The sequence below is a fragment of the Lotus japonicus genome, chromosome 2 (assembly GCF_012489685.1).
Source record: "Lotus japonicus ecotype B-129 chromosome 2, LjGifu_v1.2".
Taxonomy (NCBI): domain Eukaryota; kingdom Viridiplantae; phylum Streptophyta; class Magnoliopsida; order Fabales; family Fabaceae; genus Lotus; species Lotus japonicus.
In genome coordinates this window covers 396,709-417,132 of record NC_080042.1, presented here as the reverse complement: position 1 = coordinate 417,132, position 20,424 = coordinate 396,709, and positions in this window count along the sequence as shown.

Below are 20,424 nucleotides of genomic sequence, written 5' to 3'. Positions count from 1 at the left end.
TCTTTGCTAAGTAAGGAAAAAAAAATAGAGTGTAACACAGTCACACAAAACACCACAAAAACGTTAGGAAGACATTGACTCGGTCAGTGTTCTTCCTCGCCCCTATGACTCAATAATGAGCATTCAACACACCAAATCATATCACACACATAAATCACAACCATTCACAAAATGAGATAATACCAATTCTGACACAAAGTCTCGATGTGGTCAGGCGTGTCCCACTTGGAGCGTCTATTCCAACCTCAATCTTTGGTAAGCGACAACCGTTAGATATCTAGCAATCATCTGCAGATAGACCTAGATATCACGCTCGTACTAGGGCACTAGGCGCCAAATCCAAATCCAATTGATCAATCGTTTATAAGCTAATCGTCATCTTAATACCTAACAATCCATATGTCATCTCTTGTTTCGGAACTATCCTCATTCAGACCTTAAATCAATCTTTCACTTATCCACAAGTCAAATTATATCTTATTTTTAAGTCTAAAATCTCTACATAACTCATAACTCATTCCCTTCATGGTCTAACCAGATACTGTGCCTCAAGGGACTTAGCCCAACTTCCGCTCCCTAGATTTTAATCTTCAAAGGTTCAACTGCTATCATCACAACTAAAACCATTAAATCTCTTATTCATACTTGTCTCTCAACTCTCCAGGATAATCTTAACCCCTAAGGTTTTAATCCAGCTTAGTAAATCTCACTTAGTAGTCCAAGCACATTTCTCTGAAATCCATATCAAAACTCTCATGTATTCAACTTATGCTAAAACTTTCTTTCTCTAACTCGATCACTATCACACCAATCAACTTCTTAATCTCTCAATCCAATTCGAACAAACTTTAAGTCCTACATGTAAGACCTGGATTTTCAGAGCAAGTTAATTTCCGACTCACGCGTAGAATCAGTGTAAGCGTGACAGGAGTTTGTTGTTTGAGAAAGATTAATGAAGGAGAAAGTTCAGGAATTGCTTGAGGAATGTTGCGTAGTCGCTGTAGGAATTAGTGCGAGTCGTCTGCACACCTGCCTTATGGCGAGCGTGTCCAGATTAGGCTAATTTCGCCTTTAGAGTAACGTTTTAAGTGAGATTTCGAATTCTTGGAAAATTTAAAGGTTCTCTTTATTTTTCCTTCGACCAGCGTTTCATTTCGGAACCCTGGACTGTACGCACGATAGTATTCACTTTTCGGAAGTCCGACGACGCTAATTTCTTTGCTTCGAAACCCTAGATTCGAGCGATGGATGAAGACTTTTTCTATTCGGGACTTCTAACGAAGTTTCCCTCCGCGTCGCCAGATTTGTTTCGACGTTTTCAATCTTTCTCCAGAACAAAGTTTTGTCATCTGACCATCACAGCAAAAAGTAGTTTTTCGGGACAGATTAACTTACACCGCTTTTGGGATTTTAGATCTCGTTTTTCCCAAATGTCTGAGATTTGTTTTGAGTTCTTCGGTGAACGTGCTGACGCCAGAATCTCTCTTAGAATTCTTCGGTGAACGTGCTGCAAAAATCGGAATTGCGAAATTTAAATTTTCCCGCGATTTCGCCTGCCTATAAATAGCTCGAAAAATTAAAATATCTCCATTCCACACCATTCAAGGCCGCGAGTTTGAGGGAGCTTGGGGGAGAAAATATTTTCGCGAAAACTCGACCGATCTTCGCGCAGTTCGTCCCTACTTCAAGGTATCGAGGTAACTAGCTTGATTCTTACCTCTGATCATCGTTTCTACGGCTTTTCTGTAGTCGTTTCTGTGCTCTAAGTTTTGAGCTTTTTGTAAAACTGTCAGTTTTTCCTGATTTCTTGCTTGGGTTATCTTCCCTACGTGCCCAAGAGCCTAAAACCTTCAGTAATCGCCGTTATGGATCCAGTTGTCCAGGATCTGAAAAACTGATTCAAAACCATTTTTGCGCACATTTCGAAACTTTATTGTCGAAAAGTCGTAATCTGACTTCGTACCTTTAGGATTTGTTGTCACGGATGTCGTTAGGATCATTGCTGTCAAATTTTTTTTCCGAACTGATAACTTTGAGGTTTTGAGCTTTTATTTTGGACCAAAACGCCCCTGAACGGCCGTATTTTGATCCGATTGTCCGAAAATTGTTCCGACAGTTTCTTTGCCTTAGTTTTACCCTAAAACTACCTTGTAAACAGATTTGATCGAAGAAAAAGAGCCGGAGCCCTTTTTCCTTTATGGCCGAGAGCCATTCCTAAGGGGGGGGGGAGTTTTTCGTTTTCGAAAACTTGTCTTTTCGCATCCGATTGTTGTATTCTGAAGCTTTAATGCTTTGTCTATCGCTTATGAGTTTTATTTTGATCGAACTAATCGATTTTGTTTGGATTCTGCTTTGTTTTTCTCCGAGGTTCAGTTGACGGAACTTTGGGATCTTCAGAGCATTTGAGTGAAGGAACCTTTGATCACGAGACAGGAACAGCTCGAGGTTAGGGCAACTTACATATTAGCTATGATTGCATGATAGGCGTTGATAAAGTCGACTTATGTTTTATCTGATGTTGATTATGATGATGAGTTGATGTTATGATGCTTTTCCATAACTTGTGATGTTGTGATATTGTTGGATTGTGCGTTTTGACGCGATTTCGGAGTGGGGAACCTCTGAACTGGTTAAAGTTGGTGTTTCGGGTTGGATGAACAACCCTAGGCAAGTCCAAATGTGGGGTTTGAGACTTAGCCCTTTGCTGGTATTCGTTGGAAATCTTAGACTTTCCCCGGGAAATGTATTTTGGGTGGTTGATCTTTGAAAACTTAGAATGAATAGAGTTTTGAAAAATAAAGACTTGGAAACTTAGACTTTGAGAAATAAACTCATAATTTGACTAATTCGAATCGAAACAATTTTTATTAACGTTTAAGCATAGGAAAACTAAAGGGGAAAATATTTACGAAAGACGGGGAAAAGTCTACCTTTGTTGTGGGTTTTGGTATTGGGGAAAGCCACTATGGTGAGCTACGGTGATGATTGAAAGTCACCGAGTACTTTACGTACTCTTGTTGTTGGGGTTGTGTTGTATTGACCGACACTAGACCCTTGTGTACCCTTGTTGTTTGGGCTGTGTTGTATTGACCGACACTAGACCCTTGTGTACCCTTGTTGTTGGGGTTGTGTTGTATTGACCGACACTAAACCCTTGGGTTCTATTGTGGTGGGAGTTGTGTTGTATTGACCGACACTTACTCCGAGTTGTGTTGTATTGACCGACACTAACTCTTGGGTTGTTTTGAGATTGGGTTTGAGCTAAACGCTTGTGTGGTGAGGACGTTTCGATGTTTGGCTAACCATATTGCATCAATCGGGTGAATAACGGGAATGGTTCACCTGTGCATCTTTTGGTGAATAACGGGAATGGTTCACCAGTGTATTAATGATGAATAACGGGAATGGTTCATCATACGGTGAATAACGGGAATGGTTCACCAAGGATGAATAACGGGAATGGTTCATCCAGGATGAATAACGGGAATGGTTCATCCATAGTGAAGAACGGGAATGCTTCACTTGTGGCGAACGGGAACGCGTCACAAATTGGGATCATGATTGCATTTCATGCATACATTCATTCTGACTGGGATTGTGTGCTGTTTGATTTATTGAAGCATTGTTAGAGCCATAAAATGCTAGGATTATCTATATGTTTATGTAACAACATATATATCTATACCCCATATCACATGTTGAGTGTATATCTATTTTATTCCGTGAGTTGACCCTAGCGCCTTGGCTTTGGTTTCATGTTTGTGTTTGGGCGGTCGGCCTGCTGCCAGACGGCGACGGGGGATTGGGTTTCGACGGTCTCTCCCTTGGGGGGGATCAGGTTTGAGCTGGTTGACTGACATACCCCACCGCTTGGGTGATCTATCTTGTGGGTCATCGGGCGACATACCGGGGAAGGGTCATGTGAAGGTATGAAAAACGGTAGAAAGGGGGGGTTTGAATAACGTTTTCAATATAAAACTTCCACCTTAAAGATTTTAACAAATCTTTTCGAGAACTAAGTGCTAAAGATAGGAGATAGAAAATCACACAAGGATTTTATCCTGGTTCACTTGATAAATCACTCAAGCTAATCCAGTCCACTCGTTAAGGTGATTTCTTCCTTCTTAGAATGAAGGTAATCCACTAATCAGGTATGTGTTACAACTGCACTTGAAACCTACAAGAGACTAACAATACACTGACTTAGCTCACACTAAGATTCACTCTCTTAGTCTTCTCTAGGATCCGATCAACCTTGATCTCCTAAAGGCAAACTATACAACTGTATAAGAAGTTCTTGTTTACAAAGAAAGTGCTTCTAAAAAGCTTGTAGTAAACACAATGAAATTCAAGATGAAAGAAAGCTTAGAAGGATTTGAATATCTCTTGCGCGTAGGTGAATGCTTCTAGCCTCTTCTTTCAACCTTCAGCCTCTATTTATACTCCAAGGATTAGGGTTGAACGTTGCATGGGAAATGCTACCGTTGGAGGGCTGTTCTGGAAATTCCAGCTTCTGTTGTTGGCTGAGGATGTTAGGTAGGTCGTCAGGATAGTACACTTTGCTTTTGTACTTTGATAATGACATGACCTTAAACCTAGTAGACTTCTGATCAAGGGAAAGCTTCATGTTGGAACTTGTGAAGCTGATTGATCAGAGTCAGAGGGAAGCACAGATCCTCTGACCGTTGTATCTTCTGATTCTGAACTCAGAGGGAAGTACACAGTCTTCAGAGTCATCTTGCTTCTGGACTTCAGAGTCTTCACTCTTCAGAGTCTGGATCATCAGAGTCTTCTACACCATCAGACCTTCTGAGCCTTCAGAGTCTTTTGGTTTTCAGATCTTCTGGGTCATCAGAACTTCTAGTGAACTGAGTCCTTATCAGAGCTTGATATGCTTCAGATCTTCTGAAGCTTTTCCACTGTTCAGAGTGAACATGGAGAATGCGAAAGCGTTGCTTGGGACACTCTTTAAGCACAGTGCTTCTGATTTGTGTGAGATGAGATAGAGTTCAGAGCCTGTAAATAGCACACTCAGAAAAACACGTTAGAGTACCACAATTGTTCATATCAAAAGGTTAACTTGTAATCATCAAAACATAGAGTTGTACTACTAGATCAAAACTTGATCTTACAATCTCCCCCTTTTTGATGATGACAAAACTAATATTTTTGATGAACAATTCTTAAACAATAAACTGAATTCACTCAGAGTTTAGGGATAAAGAATAAGACTTATTCTGATGCGAATAGTTTATTGCTCATTCTGAATTCAAGTCACTGCTTGATTCTGAGCTTAGCTCCCCCTGAATCTAATACTTGATGAAAACGTTAGTAAAGTCTAGATTCTGAGCTAAATAATATAAGAGTTCAGAGTGAAAAACTTATGACATAGATAAATAGAGTAATCAGAGCGCATAAGTATTCAGAGTCAACGGACAAGGTATCAGAGTCTTGGGTATCAGAGTCAAACTAAAATCACTTCAGAAGAAGTGAAATGTATTCCTTGTATTTGCCCAGTGACACATCTATGGTCATAAAGGTGGAACTCTTAAATTCTCCAAAAGAAAAATAAATCACACTAACACAGCTTACACATCAAAAACTAGGTTGTACTCCCCCTTTTTGTCATAAGCAAAAAGCCTGGGGTGTGAAAAACTTAGTTTGAAGTACAAGGTACTCCCCCTTAGAGAAGGTCTAAGTTTCAAAAGAAATTAAAACGATGCATGAATCAGAGTTAGGCGAATTAAAGAGAGTAGTTAATGCAGGAGAGGAACGTTTACCACCGGCCAAGGAAGTAAAGAGAAGTGTCAGTTACCAAGAACTTAACCTCGAGAAACTGTAAGAGCATTAACTTTCAGAGAGAAAGTGAAGCCTATATATAAAGCAAAGGAGAATAGGGTAAGCTTCACAACTCGAACAATACCATAGAAAGAAATATGGCATCATACATGAGTGCACTAGAAGAGCTGAGAAGGAAGGCCTTTGAGGAGGACTTGTTCCTTAATATAAGGCATCCAGAGGGTACAAAAACCATTCTAGAGCTTACGAGGACACTACTTGAGGAGGACCTCCGTCCAGAGCTGAGGAACGACTTGAAGGAATTTCTTGCCTTCGTGGAAGAGGTTCAAGAGCTCAGCCAGCTAGAGCTGAGGCTGCTGGAAGAAAAGGAAACCATAGAAGAGAAGCTCAAGATAACAGAAGAGATTCTGGAGAAGAATGAGCTAGGCATCAGTCTCAACAACATCCAGTATTCACTGGATCGGCTGGAGAGGGAAAGGTTCGAGCAGCGCCAAGAGTGCAGAAGAATGAGGAAAGATCCTCCATTCTAGATTTTATGAAAGAAAAAAAATGTATAATGTAAAAGCTTAACAATTATTAATAAGAGAAAAACATTTTGCAAGCACAATGTCAATTATATATATATATATATATATATATATATATATATATATATGCAATGATAGATAATCACACACGAACAAAGCAAAATAACTGAAGTAACTTAAAGAAAATAAACAGAAGTTAACAAAATAAAATAAAGTTAGAAGAGAAAAACGAAGAGGTCCTAAAACTAGAGTTTATCAGTTCGACGCAGAAGTTCCATCATCATTTTCTTCATGTCCACTAGCATAGACTCATGAGTATTAAGACGTTGTTCCATGATGTCGAGTCTGAACGAGCTTGACTGTGTAGAGCTGGAAGGAACATTCTGAGCAGCTTGAGGAGCTGGAATGGAAGCAGAAGCATCAGGAGTAAAAACCACTGGTGCAAGTGCTTGGCATCTAAGTGCTTCAGCTTCAAGTCTCTCTGCCTCTAAGCGTGCTTGTTCAGCTTGAGCTGCTGCTTGACGTGCAGCTTCCTCTGCCTGTTCTTGCTTTCTTCTGGCCTCTTCAATGGCTTCAAGAAGCTTATGTCTTTGTTGTTGTTCATGAAGAGCTACCCTTCTCGCAAACCTCTGCTTAGCAGCTACTATCCTCTGATCCCTTTCAGCAATAAGATGACCCATCATAGCAGGAACCTGAGCTACTAACCAAGTACTCAGATTATCCCATTCCTCAGCAACAGAGTCAGGATCCTCACTCAGGTCAGTGTGACCTTGCACGTTGCGGAGCATCAAAGAAGCTTCTCGATTAAACACATTGATGCACTCAGAGAGAGAGGTGGGTCTGAGATAGGTGTAGGGAACTATGGAGAGGTTTGGTTCTGGAGAGGTTGGTGATTGCTACTATGTGCCTCAAAAACACCTTGAGGAGAGCCAATGTTAAAGTTTTGAACTTGTTGTTCAGAGGCTTCAGGGTGAGGTTCAGAGGTTTCAACCAGAGGATGTGGTGATCTAACCGAGGAGTGGTTAGACACAGATTATTCTAGTTCTGGTTGAATTGGTTCAGGTTGGATAGGGTCAGGTTGAGCTTGTTGAGCTAAAGGATCTGCCTCATGTAGGGGGTTAGCCAAGATAGGTTCATCTGGGTCTACTAGACGTTCAGGTCTAGGTCCAGGATATCTCCTAGGGCATGGACATGTCAGATAATACTCTGGGATGGCAGAAACTTTTTCTTTTCTGACCTCCATGAATTTACGTTGTGACTCAGAGTTATTGGAGGGGGAGGAGTCAGCAACATTGGTCGGGAATGATACAGGAGTATAGGCAGTGGAGGAGTCTGTATCAGTGGTTTTGGCTGCCAGACGTTCTGATGCTCTAGGGGCAGAGTGATCAGAAGTTCTGGGTTCAGGAATGATGGGTTCAGAAGTTAATGGGTTATATTGGATGGTAATGGGTGAGATTGGATCAGAGGGTCCAGTAGGTTGGTTTTGAAGCATATCCCAAAGAGGTGCTTCATTTGGAGAAGGTTGGAAGAATGAGGACCTTGGGGAATTGGGTGGTGAAGTGGTTTGTGTGGCTGGTTGGGACTCTGGATAGGAGTGAGTGGATTGGAAGAGTGTTTCAGCAGAGCAGAGATTGGGAGTGCATCAAATGAATCTAAATCAGTATCAGAAGCAGACTTACTTGATGAACGCATTGAAGACCGAGTCACTCTGACAGGAGTCTCAATCCTTCTGACCACTTGAGCAGCCGGTTCCACACTTGTGGGCTTCACCACAATTCTAACTTGTTTCTTCTTCTTCTTGGGAGGAGCAGGACCAGCAGTACCAGCATCATCAGTCAAAGTGGTTTCAGCATGCTTCCTCTTATCAGCCTTTCTCTTTGTCAGAGGAACTTCAGATTCCTCAGAAGATTCTTCTAAGACCATCTTCCTCTGAACTTTCCTCTTGGGAGGAGAGTCAAACTCTGGAGCAGGAGGCAGTCTTCTGAAAAATTTATCCAGATCGATTTCCAGCCCTTGTGCCCTTAGGTCTTCAACATAGCACCTAATAGCCTCTGGGTTGTCAGCCTGTGTCCACAGAGGATAGTTGGTCAGAGGCACCCTTCTCTGTCTGATTTCAGCAGATGTATCTTCATGAGCTGGGACAATTTTCTTCTGGACCAAACCCATCTTCTTCAGAGAATTTGCAGTGAAGACATCACTGACAATGGTGGTCAGATCCTCTATGCATCCAGCATTGACCATATCTTGCACCAGGTTGCTCTCAATGAAGAGATCTGATAGCAATCTCCCAAAAGGGATATATTTGATTGCTGACTTGATGGAGGCAGTAGTTCTGGACTTCTTGATACACTCCTTCAAGTAAGAGAACAGGAAGTAGGGAAGGCAGATCTTCTGCTTGTCTTGGATGAAAAACAACATCGCCTTCTGGCTGAAGTTGATGTAATCTGGGGAACTGCCCTTTGGCCTCTGGTTGATACAGTGCAGCAAGATCTTGTGCCAGATTATGAGCTTGGGATGAAGATCCAGCACCTTGTAATCAGTCTTGCCCGGTTTGTATGTGGTGTACAGGGCCTTGTTGGTCTCATCCTTCGTTTTGGGTTTCAGCTTCGATTCAGTGAGTTGGAATCGATACCCATGTGCAGTCTCTGCACCCAGCAAGTTCACGAATGACTTCTCAGTAATTATGATCCTCCTACCAGCAATGTGGGAGACCACTTGAGTGTCATCGCAGTCAGCGTGTTTCTAGAATTCTTTGACCAACTTGTCGTACACCGGTCCTCGAAGCCTGTTGAAGTAATTTTCCCACCCCTGAGCTTGAACTTCAGGACACAAGTCATACCCATTTGCAGCAAGATTGTCGAGGTCGAATCTCCATTCTGCAAGAACTTGGAGTTCTTCAGGAGCGTACACACAATGAACGGCACAGCCCCGTTCTGCAATCGGAATTGTCTGCTCTTGACCTTGACCTTGAGCAGGAGCTTCAGGACCCAATTGGCCTGTAGCTTGACCCACTACCATGTGAGGGAACCTGGTTGCTTCGTTTCTGGTTTGTCTCACCATTGTTGGAGCGGTTGAAGGTTTTGGGGTAGAAGATGAAGTTGAAAGATGAAGAGAGAGCGAGAAAGATCGTGGGTGAGAGGTTTTGAAAAACTGAGAGAGAGAGAGAGTAAAACCGAGAGTGTAGGAGATCGTGTGTGTATAGTGGGTTTTGTCAAATAACCGTTGTTGATTCAAGAAGCAAGTTAAAGATCAATGGTTAAAAATTAAGACATCATAGTAACAGTTAATACACGTATCACACACAGGAGAGAAGCACATCAACACTCATTATGACAGACTGTCACACGGGCACGAGGAACTATGCATCAGAGATACTGACACACGTTTACTTTCTCAGCTTCAGAGTCAGCACCAATGGGTACATTCACTCTGATTGAGTTACCTTCTGGACTAGACATCTTCTGATCAAGAAGTATCATAGTCAGAGGTTCTGATCCATTTCACTCTGGACAAAAGTCCATGTTCAGATTTTTCAGTATAAAATTAAATCTATCCTCTGCTAAGGGCTTTGTAAGGATATCTGCCCATTGATGGACAGTATCAACAAACTTCAGAAGAAGTACGCCCTTCTGTACATAATCTCTAATAAAGTGATACTTTACCTCAATGTGCTTTGCCCTTGAATGCAAGATAGGATTCTTACTCAATGAGATTGCAGCAGTGTTATCACAATAGATTGGGATATTGCTCTCAAGGATCTGATAATCCTCCAGCTAATGTTTCATCCAGAGCATCTGAGTGCTGCATATTGCTGTTGAGATATATTCTGCCTCTGCAATTGATAGTGCAATGGTTGATTGCCTCTTACTTGCCCATGAGACTAGATTACTTCCCAGAAATTGACAATTTCCAGAAGTACTTTTTCTCTCTGTTCTATCTCCAGCATAATCAGCATCACAATAACCTGAAAGCTTATACTCTGATGTTTTCTTATACATCAAGTCAAGGTTAGTGGTGCCTTTCAGATACCTTAGGATCCTCTTAACAGCAGTTAAGTGGGTTTCCCTTGGATCTGATTGGAAACGAGCACATAAATGAACACTAAACAATATATCTGGCCTAGATGCAGTTAAGTATAGAAGTGATCCTATCATACCACGATAGAGCTTCTGACATACTTTACCACTTGCATCTTCTTTCTCCAGAATGCATGTAGGATGCATTGGAGTCTTGGCCACTGTAGATTCCAGCATGTTGAACTTCTTCAGAAGTTCTTTAGTGTACTTGCTCTGATGGATATATGTTCCTTCTGGTGTTTGATCTACTTGTATACCCAGAAAGTATTTGAGTTCACCCATCATACTCATCTCAAATTCAGCCTGCATCATCTTAGAAAATTCTTTGCATAGAGCTTGATTAGCAGAGCCAAATATTATATCATCAACATAGATTTGCACAATTAAGATATCATCTTTGTAAGTTTTGCAAAAGAGAGTTGTATCTACTTTACCCCTTACAAACTCATTCTCCAGAAGGAATGAGTTGAGTCTCTCATACCATGCTCTGGGAGCTTGTTTCAGACCATAGAGTGATTTCTTCAATTTGAACACATGGTCTGGATTCTTCTCATCTTCAAAACCTGGGGGTTGATGAACGTAGACTTCCTCTGATATATAACCGTTTAGGAAGGCACTCTTTACATCCATCTGATGAAGAACTATGTTGTGATTCACTGAGAAGGAGATCAACAGTCTGATTGCTTCTAGTCTGGCTACTGGAGCAAATGTTTCAGTGTAGTCAATTCCTTCCTGCTGACTGTAGCCTTGAGCAACTAGCCTTGCCTTGTTTCTCACGACATCTCCTTTCTCATTCAGCTTGTTTCTGAAAACCCATTTGGTTCCAATCACATGAACACTTTGAGGCTTCTTCACTAAGCTCCAAACATCATTCTTAGAGAATTGATTCAATTCTTCTTCCATAGCCAGAATCCAATCCTTGTCCTGAAGAGCTTCATCTATGGACTTGGGTTCAATTAAGGACACCAATCCTTTCAGACTAAGCAGGGTCTCTTCAGAGGGTCTGAAGGCTGATCTGGTTCTGACTGGTTCATCTTTGTTGCCCAGAATCAATTCCTTAGGATGTGATGCAATGATTCTGCTTTTCTTTTGAGGTTGTGAATCAGAGGGACCAGCTTCTTCTTCTGGATCATCTTCCTCTGGCTCAGCTTCCTCTGGAGCTTGGCCTTTGTCAGAAACATTAATGCTTAAATTTGCAAACTTTTCAACTAGCTTTGACTGATCAGAGTCAAGCTTATCGTCAAATCTAACATGTATAGACTCTTCAATAGTCTTAGCATCAGTATTATAAAATCTAAAACCTTTAGATCGTTCAGAGTAGCCAAGTAATAGACATTTAGAAGACTTAGCATCAAATTTATGCAATCTATCCTTAGTATTAAGAACATAACAAACACAACCAAAAGGATGGAAGTAAGAAATGTTGGGTTTGATATTCTTCCACAATTCATAAGGAGTCTTATTCAGAATTGGTCTCACAGAGATTCTGTTCTGAATGTAACACGCTGTGTTTACTGCCTCTGCCCAAAAGTGCTTAGCCATGCCAGTTTCTTGGAGCATGGTTCTAGCCATCTCTTGAAGAGTTCTGTTCTTCCTCTCAACAACACCATTTTGTTGAGGAGTTCTGGGACAAGAGAAATCATGTGCAATTCCATAGGAATCAAACAGACTCTCAATGTTGTCATTCTCAAACTCTCCACCATGGTCACTTCTGACACGCACAATCCTACAAGCCTTCTCGTTTTGCACTTGGGCTATGAAGGTAGAGAACACAGCATGAGACTCATCCTTGCGGGTTAGAAATTTTACCCATGTCCAGCGGCTATAGTCGTCAACGATGACTATCCCATATCTCTTGCCACCTATAGACTCAGTTTTCACTGGTCCAAACAGGTCGATATGCAGAAGTTCTAACGGCCTTGAGGCTGAGACAACATTCTTTGCCTTGAAAGGGACTTTAGTGAATTTGCCTTTCTGACATGCTTCACAAAGAGCGTCTGAAGAGAACTTCAGAGTGGGTAAGCCCCTGACAAGGTTTAGCTTACTCAACTGAGAAATCTTTCTCATACTGGCATGCCCTAACCGTCTATGCCATACCCACTGCTCTTCATTAACAGAAAGAAGGCACTTCACATTCTGAGCCTCCAACTCAGATAATCTGATCTTATAAATGTTGTTCTTCCTCTTGCTGTTAAACAGAACAGAGCCATCGATCTGACTTACAGCCCTGCAAGACTTTTGATTGAAAATAACATCATAACCCTTGTCAGCTAATTGACTTATAGACAATAAGTTATGAGTTAAGCCGTCTACTAATAACACATTATCAATGCATGGACTACTATCTACACAAATAGTACCAGTACCAACAATTTTACCCTTTTCATTTCCACCAAAGCCAACTTCGCCTCCAGGCTTAAGTTTTAGCTCTTGGAACATACGCCTTTCTCCCGTCATGTGACGCGAGCATCCACTGTCCAGATACCATGATTGGTGTTTCAGTGGAGCTATCAAGGATATTTGCAACATAGATAATCTTGTCCTTAGGTACCCACTTTCTGGGTCCTTTCTTGTTAGTTACCCCTGAGGTTCTGATCACCTTGGGTGTCTCAACATGATATTTTAAAGGAATTTTTGCATGATATTTAGACATGGAGAAAGATCCCTTTTTAAGAGGGGGTTTAGCAACTTCAGTAGGTAAAGGATCAGGCAATATGGTACCAGAGGGAACAAAGCATTCATATAAGGATTTAGCTTTAGACACAGTAGGCTCATTTCTAATTGGTTTAGAATAGCCAATGTCATGCATTCCATTTCTGCTTACGCCATAGATCATTGAAGCCATTAAGCTTCTATCTACGCTCTTAGCTAGGAATCTTTGAAAAGACTTTTCATACTTAGATTCATTTCTACAATTAGAGGCATCACAAGCAACTATTTCTTCTAACTTAGCAATCTGGTTCTTAAGCACAGAGTTAGAGTTCACCAAAGCATAATTGTCATTTTTCAAATCAGAAATAATTTTCTCATGTTCAGAAGGAATCTTAGAAGCAGCAGATAAGTTCTTTTTCAACTTTTTATGCTTAGACAATAAGGAGTTATACTTATCCATGATATCAGACAAAGCATGCTTCAGTTCAGAGGTAGAGAAGGAAGCAAATACCTCATTTTCATCGTCTGATTTGGAATCTCCTTCTGATTCTGAGTCAGAGTCAACAACATCCTTTGACTCTGCTCCTTTGTCTTTGACAATAGCCATGAGTCCTTGGACTTCACCATCAGAGTCAACATCCTCTGACTCTGATTCATCAAAAGTCACCATCAGACTCTTCTTTGTCTTGAAGTTCTTCTTTGGCTTCTTGTCCTTCTTCAACTTTGGACAGTCACTCTTGTAGTGCCCAGATTCTTTGCACTCGAAACATGTGACTTCCTTGATTGATGACTTCTTTTGGCCTGAAGACTCATACTTTCCTTTGGTCTTACCAGAGCCTCTGTACTTGCTCTGCTTGTGCTTCCAGATGCGGTTGAGTCTCTTGGAGATCAGAGTCAGCTCATCTTCATCAGAATCTTCTGATGCTTCTTCAGATTCTTCTGCTTCAGCTTGGAGAGCCTTTGACTTTTCAGCCTTCTCAGATTTGGATTTTAAGGCTATAGACTTTTTTCTCAGATTTTGCATCTCAGAGCGCTTCAGCTCATGGCATTTCAAAATGCTGATGAGTTCTTCTAAACTCATACTCTCGACATCTCTCGTGAGCTCTATTGATGTCATTAAAGGCATCCAGCTTTCAGGAAGACTCCTGAGGACCCTTATGACATGATCTTTTGTTGTGTAGCTCTTGTTGAGAGGTCGTATGCCAGCTACAAGCAACTGAAATCTGGAGAACATTTCTTCAATGGACTCATTTGGCTCCATGATGAAGGATTCATACTTTTGGATCAAAGACAATGCCTTTGATTCTTTGACTTTCTTGTTTCCTTCATGAGACATCTTCAGAGATTCAAAAATGCCTTTTGCAAACTCACGATCTGTAATCTTCTGGTACTCTTCATAAGAAATAGCACTTAGAAGAATTGCTCTTGCTTTGTGATGTTGTGAGTACAACTTCTTTTGATCTGCAGTCATCTCTGACCTTGGGATCTTCTTGCCATCTGCATCAACTGGACGCTCATAGCCATCCACGATAATATCCCAGAGATCTGCATCAAAACCCAGAAAGAAACTTTCAAGTCTATCTTTCCAGTATTCGAACCTTTGACCGTCGAACATGGGAGGCTTTGCATTGTATACATCTTTCTGTGTTTCACTGGTGGTAGCCATTGCTTTTCACACCGGCCCGGATCACTGAACACTGTTAGGTGTGGTAATCAGAACTTGCGCTCTGATACCAATTGAAGGTATGAAAAACGGTAGAAAGGGGGGGTTTAAATAACGTTTTCAATATAAAACTTCCACCTTAAAGATTTTAACAAATCTTTTCGAGAACTAAGTGCTAATGATAGGAGATAGAAAAGCACACAAGGATTTTATCCTAGTTCACTTGATAAATCACTCAAGCTAATCCAGTCCACCCGTTAAGGTGATTTCTTCCTTCTTAGAATGAAGGTAATCCACTAATCAGGTATGTGTTACAACTGCACTTGAAACCTACAAGTGACTAACAATACACTGACTTACCTCACACTAAGATTCACTCTCTTAGTCTTCTCTAGGATCCGATCAACCTTGATCTCCTAAAGGCAAACTATACAACTGTATAAGAAGTTCTTGTTTACAAAGAAAGTGCTTCTAAAAAGCTTGTAGTAAACACAATGAAATTCAAGATGAAAGAAAGCTTAGAAGGATTTGAATATCTCTTGCGCGTAGGTGAATGCTTCTAGCCGCTTCTTTCAACCTTCAGCCTCTATTTATACTCCAAGGATTAGGGTTGAACGTTGCATGGGAAATGCTACCGTTGGAGGGTAGTTCTGGAAATTCCAGCTTCTGCTGTTGGCTGAGGATGTTAGGTAGGTCGTCAGGATAGTACACTCTGCTTTTGTACTTTGATAATGACATGACCTTAAACCTAGTAGACTTCTGATCAAGGGAAAGCTTCATGTTGGAACTTGTGAAGCTGATTGATCAGAGTCAGAGGGAAGCACAGATCCTCTGACCGTTGTATCTTCTGATTCTGAACTCAGAGGGAAGTACACAGTCTTCAGAGTCATCTTGCTTCTGGACTTCAGAGTCTTCACTCTTCAGAGTCTGGATCATCAGAGTCTTCTACACCATCAGACCTTCTGAGCCTTCAGAGTCTTTTGGTTTTCAGATCTTCTGGGTCATCAGAACTTCTAGTGAACTGAGTCCTTATCAGAGCTTGATATGCTTCAGATCTTCTGAAGCTTTTCCACTGTTCAGAGTGAACATGGAGAATGCGAAAGCGTTGCTTGGGACACTCTTTAAGCACAGTGCTTCTGATTTGTGTGAGATGAGATAGAGTTCAGAGCCTGTAAATAGCACACTCAGAAAAACACGTTAGAGTACCACAATTGTTCATATCAAAAGGTTAACTTGTAATCATCAAAACATAGAGTTGTACTACTAGATCAAAACTTGATCTTACATCATGGAGGACCGGACTGACGAGTGTGGACGTCTGACGAAAGGAGCTTTACGACGCATGGAGCTGAGCTTCAACTTGCCAACCTCAGTTCGCCGTGGACTCGGTACCGGGAGGGTAGGTTTAGGCAGGCGTCATGTCTTGTGTAGAGCTCTGATTCGTCTTACTTTTGGGACAGGGTAGGTTCCCGATGCATGGCTTTTCGTGTGGTTCTCTTACTGAGGGATCACAGTGAGTCAGTCGGAACATAGGGGTCTTTGCTTAGGCCATTTTGAGGTCGACTTTTTTCCTAGTGGGTTGTAATTATAAACTTTCTTACTCACACTTCTGGGTCTGTATATATTTGCCTGCGGGCACACTACTTTGGAGTCACTGCGAGTGCGCGTGACGGGAGAGTGCAGCTGAGGCTGTACATGTGTATATATTTGTATATTGGTTAGTTAGTGCTGGGTTATGTCTTTATTTTCTATCGCTTCTTTTAAAAGGAATCAATCGAAAAAAAAATTCCCTGTTTTCCGCGTAAAGTTTATTTTTTTGTTACTAAAGTGACACCCGGAAATCGGGGTGTTACACTACACAATTAGGACAAGAATTTATGGTCTTAAAATCTAAACCTTCACCGAGTTCGCACCAATAATGTCATCTAACTATTCAACACTTTTTAGATGAATATTCATTTCTTAGCACTACGACTTCTTCACAAAGGGATCAAATACCTAACAAAACTCATGTCTCAGATTTGACCAACATCTATCAATTCCTATCAACCTTTCTATCATGGTCCATCACCAGCTATAATTCTGAATATCACCCCCCTTCAATATTAAGTCGATTAGGCTTAATATGTCGACGATAGAAATTTAGAAAAAAAACCACTGGAAAGGTCAATGAGTCCCTATCATCCAGTAGTCACATAAATTGAGGTCCTATCCAATCGATTCAATTTCTAATACTTCAACCTCAAAAATTATGTACCCTTGACATCTCATCTCTGGAATTCATATGTCATTCCACTAAGATTCATCCTTAACTTCTACCTTCGCCTTTTGACACGTCAAACACGTTGATACATACTCGACTACTTGTTTCTTCATCCCAGGCCACCAGGAATGAAGTTTTAAGTCCTGATACATCTTTGTCATTTCCGGATGAATACTCAATCTACTCTTATGACCCTCATCCAAGATCGACTTCCTCAAAATATCTTGACATAGAGTCAAACACTTAATCTCAAGTATCACGGAAATGATACTAATCACAGACATTCTCACAAGCCAAACAAACATCTTAGCAAACAAGTATCTACCCAAATCTCACCGTGGAAACTTTGAAAACACCTTTATCAAAAACAAAACACCAACGAGTTTGGAAACTCGTAAGCCCAAAACCCTTAGTGCTCTGGTTTCTCAACCGGAGCTCTGATACCATTTGTAACATCCTAACCTGACGACTGGCCTCACGGTAACAACACGAGTCTTTTCAGCGCATTTTGTCCTCACTCGCACGCTTCCCGAGAAAACTTCCTAGGAGGTCACCCATCATAATATTGCTCCAAGGCTAGCACACTTAACCATGGAGTTCTTATGAGTTGGGCTCCCGAAAAGAAGTTGCAACTTGTTGTTATGAGTAGTACCAATCAAATCTCTTATGCCCTCCTCAACTGTATAGTCCATCCCTATACAGTCTCGGAATACCTCTTGTTCGGGTGTGAGATCGGTTCATTCATGTGCCCCTCCGCCTAGAAGCCTGCCAGAAGCCGCTCCTTGTCCGTGCCTCACTGCACCGGCGATCACTCCCCGCCGTCGTCGGCCCCGAGCGTCACAGGCCCACCAACTTCCGCTTGGTTCGTCCCCGAACCACACCGTACTGGGAGAGGTCGGCTCTGATACCACAATGTAACGCCCCAATTTCTTGGGTGTCACACAGTAACCAAAACGTCGTGAATTTCCGTCGTTTAATTAATTAATCTTCAATTAGTGACAAAAGTTCAATTTTACAAAATTCTTGAAACTTAACCATTTCAAACTTGCGGAAATAATCATCAACGTAAACCTCAAACTTTATTAATCATTGAAAAGAGTATGAAATAAATATCCAAAAGAAAACTTCAAAGTAAATTACATCAAGTTAAACTATCCCAACTAAAATAAAGTAAGGGTTCAATGCTTCCAAAACTCGGTACTCTCAACCCAAAAGGAAAAATGGATGTCTCTCAACCCAACCATATCCTTGGCCCCTTCCTCTTTATCTTCTTCCTCTTAATCAGAAGTGTAGTCGTCATCCGGTAGTGGCTCGTCACGGAGTATCAACTCCCAAGAATGGGTTGTCATCGTTATCTTCAAGACCATCTACCCCCCCACAGATAACACATAAACAAGTAGCGCAAGGGTCAGGTCGCAAACAAGATAATCATAAACATATCATAAAGCACAATAATCATTCGCTTATGAAATTAAGTTTTATGACAATTAGTCAATTAGACTAGCGCATCCTCACATCACACAACCCACCAAACCTTCCTTGGCTAATCTCGATCATCCGCAGATGAACAATTCTCGGAGGGGACCGCAGTACAACCCTCAATCACGTGGAGACCTAACCGGCTCATCCACAAATCACTCAGGGAGACCCACACAGTCAATCCCTATCCCATGACTAAATCATGGTTATCACGTGGAGACCTAACCGGCTCATCCACAAAAACACCATCGCGTGCAAGCCCATCATTCTCATGGACCATAGTCTACACCGACCTATGTTCCATTAATCACATTTTCACTTTTTACTTGCAAGCGAGTTATTTCTCTTTCTCTTATATTTAGGCTCTAAGTCAAGTCTTCCTAGAGTATTTTATTCTCTTCACAACACTAAAGATAGCAACACAACATTCACAGTGCACAAAAGGGAATTACGACTAGGTGAGCGACCCTTTTGTACAAATAGCCAATTAAACAGTGTGAAATCATTTAAGAATAGCCATATACATAAAAACATGCATATTATGTCACAACAGCACCACAAGGCAAGTACCAAGGCTCATGAAATCAAGCTTAACAGCATATAACTCACAGCATCTCCTAAACACATGTTCCTAAACAAAACTTCAAAACATTTTCGCAACTCAACATATTGACAGCAGAAACAACTTTCACAAAAACAGAGCCACAGAATGTATCTTTCAACCAAAAATCACGTATGATACCTTTCTGGAAAGCTATTTTAAATATCTACAACTCTCTAGTTAAACACTAGTTCATTTGAGTCCCATAATTAGGTGATATTTGGCCTTAAATCTTACTGTCCGGAACAGGAAAGACAGCAGGTGTAACAGTTACTAAAAACGACCCCAGATCACATTACTAAATAAAAAATTATGATTTTTATATGTCTGGAACGATATTTCGAAAATCTACAACTTTCACTTTAATCACTTTTTCATTTGACGACCATAAACAGGTAAAAAGGGGCTCTGAAGTCCGCTGTCCAGTACAGGAAACTGGCTGCGAAACTCCCACCTCTAGTTTAAGCTACAAACCATTTCAGCCCAAGGCTTTAAGCTATGTTCCAGCAATAAAAATCAAATCACATAGGTCTCATATCATAATAGTACAGAGCAACCAAACCTTCAACCCAAACCCTCATGCAAACCCTCAACAATCCAGATTCTTCACAACCAAACATAGCAACAAGTCCCTAACAAACTACCCAAGTCCAAGGACCAGCCCTTACCTTGATTCTTGATCTGAAAATAGAAGAGAATGAAGTTTGGAAGAAAAATCTCTTGTTGTCCAAGTCCCCTTTACCTTCTTTCTCCCTCGCGATTTCTCTCTCCCTCTCGCAAAGCTCTCACTCGCGTGTACGACGGCGTCCCGGCGGTGGCGGCGGCTTGAGCGGCGACCTCCCCCCTTGCTTTCTCGAGTTCTCTCACTGTTCTCTCTCTGGTTTTTCACGTGAAGAGATGGGGTGCAGTTTCTGTTCTGAATGAGGGAAAGAAAATAGGGTTTTCCCCTTAATCCCATGCAAACCACAAGTGGGCTAGGGTTTGGTTTTCCCTTTTCAAGCCCAAATGTCATCACCTTTGACCCAATTATTTAAAAAACCCTAACCAGGTCTTCTTTAATTAAAAACCTACTCTTTTTAATTAAATAACCTAACCAAATTCGGAATTAAAATAAAAATGCACAAATTAATTCGCTGGCACTTTACTGCCAGAACCACACTCGGTATGAGCTGATTTCACTTCGGTAATTTTCTACACTTAAAGGGCTACCACTCTCATGAAGGAAGGTTTCCCAAATGAGGTCGCTAAGACCCTCTAAAAATTCACACAAGTTGACAGGCATAATCTGTCAAAGCTCAAACTTAGCCAAATGTCTCATTTAATTCAATTTATCACTTAAGCATTACATAGGTAAGTCTAGGGTC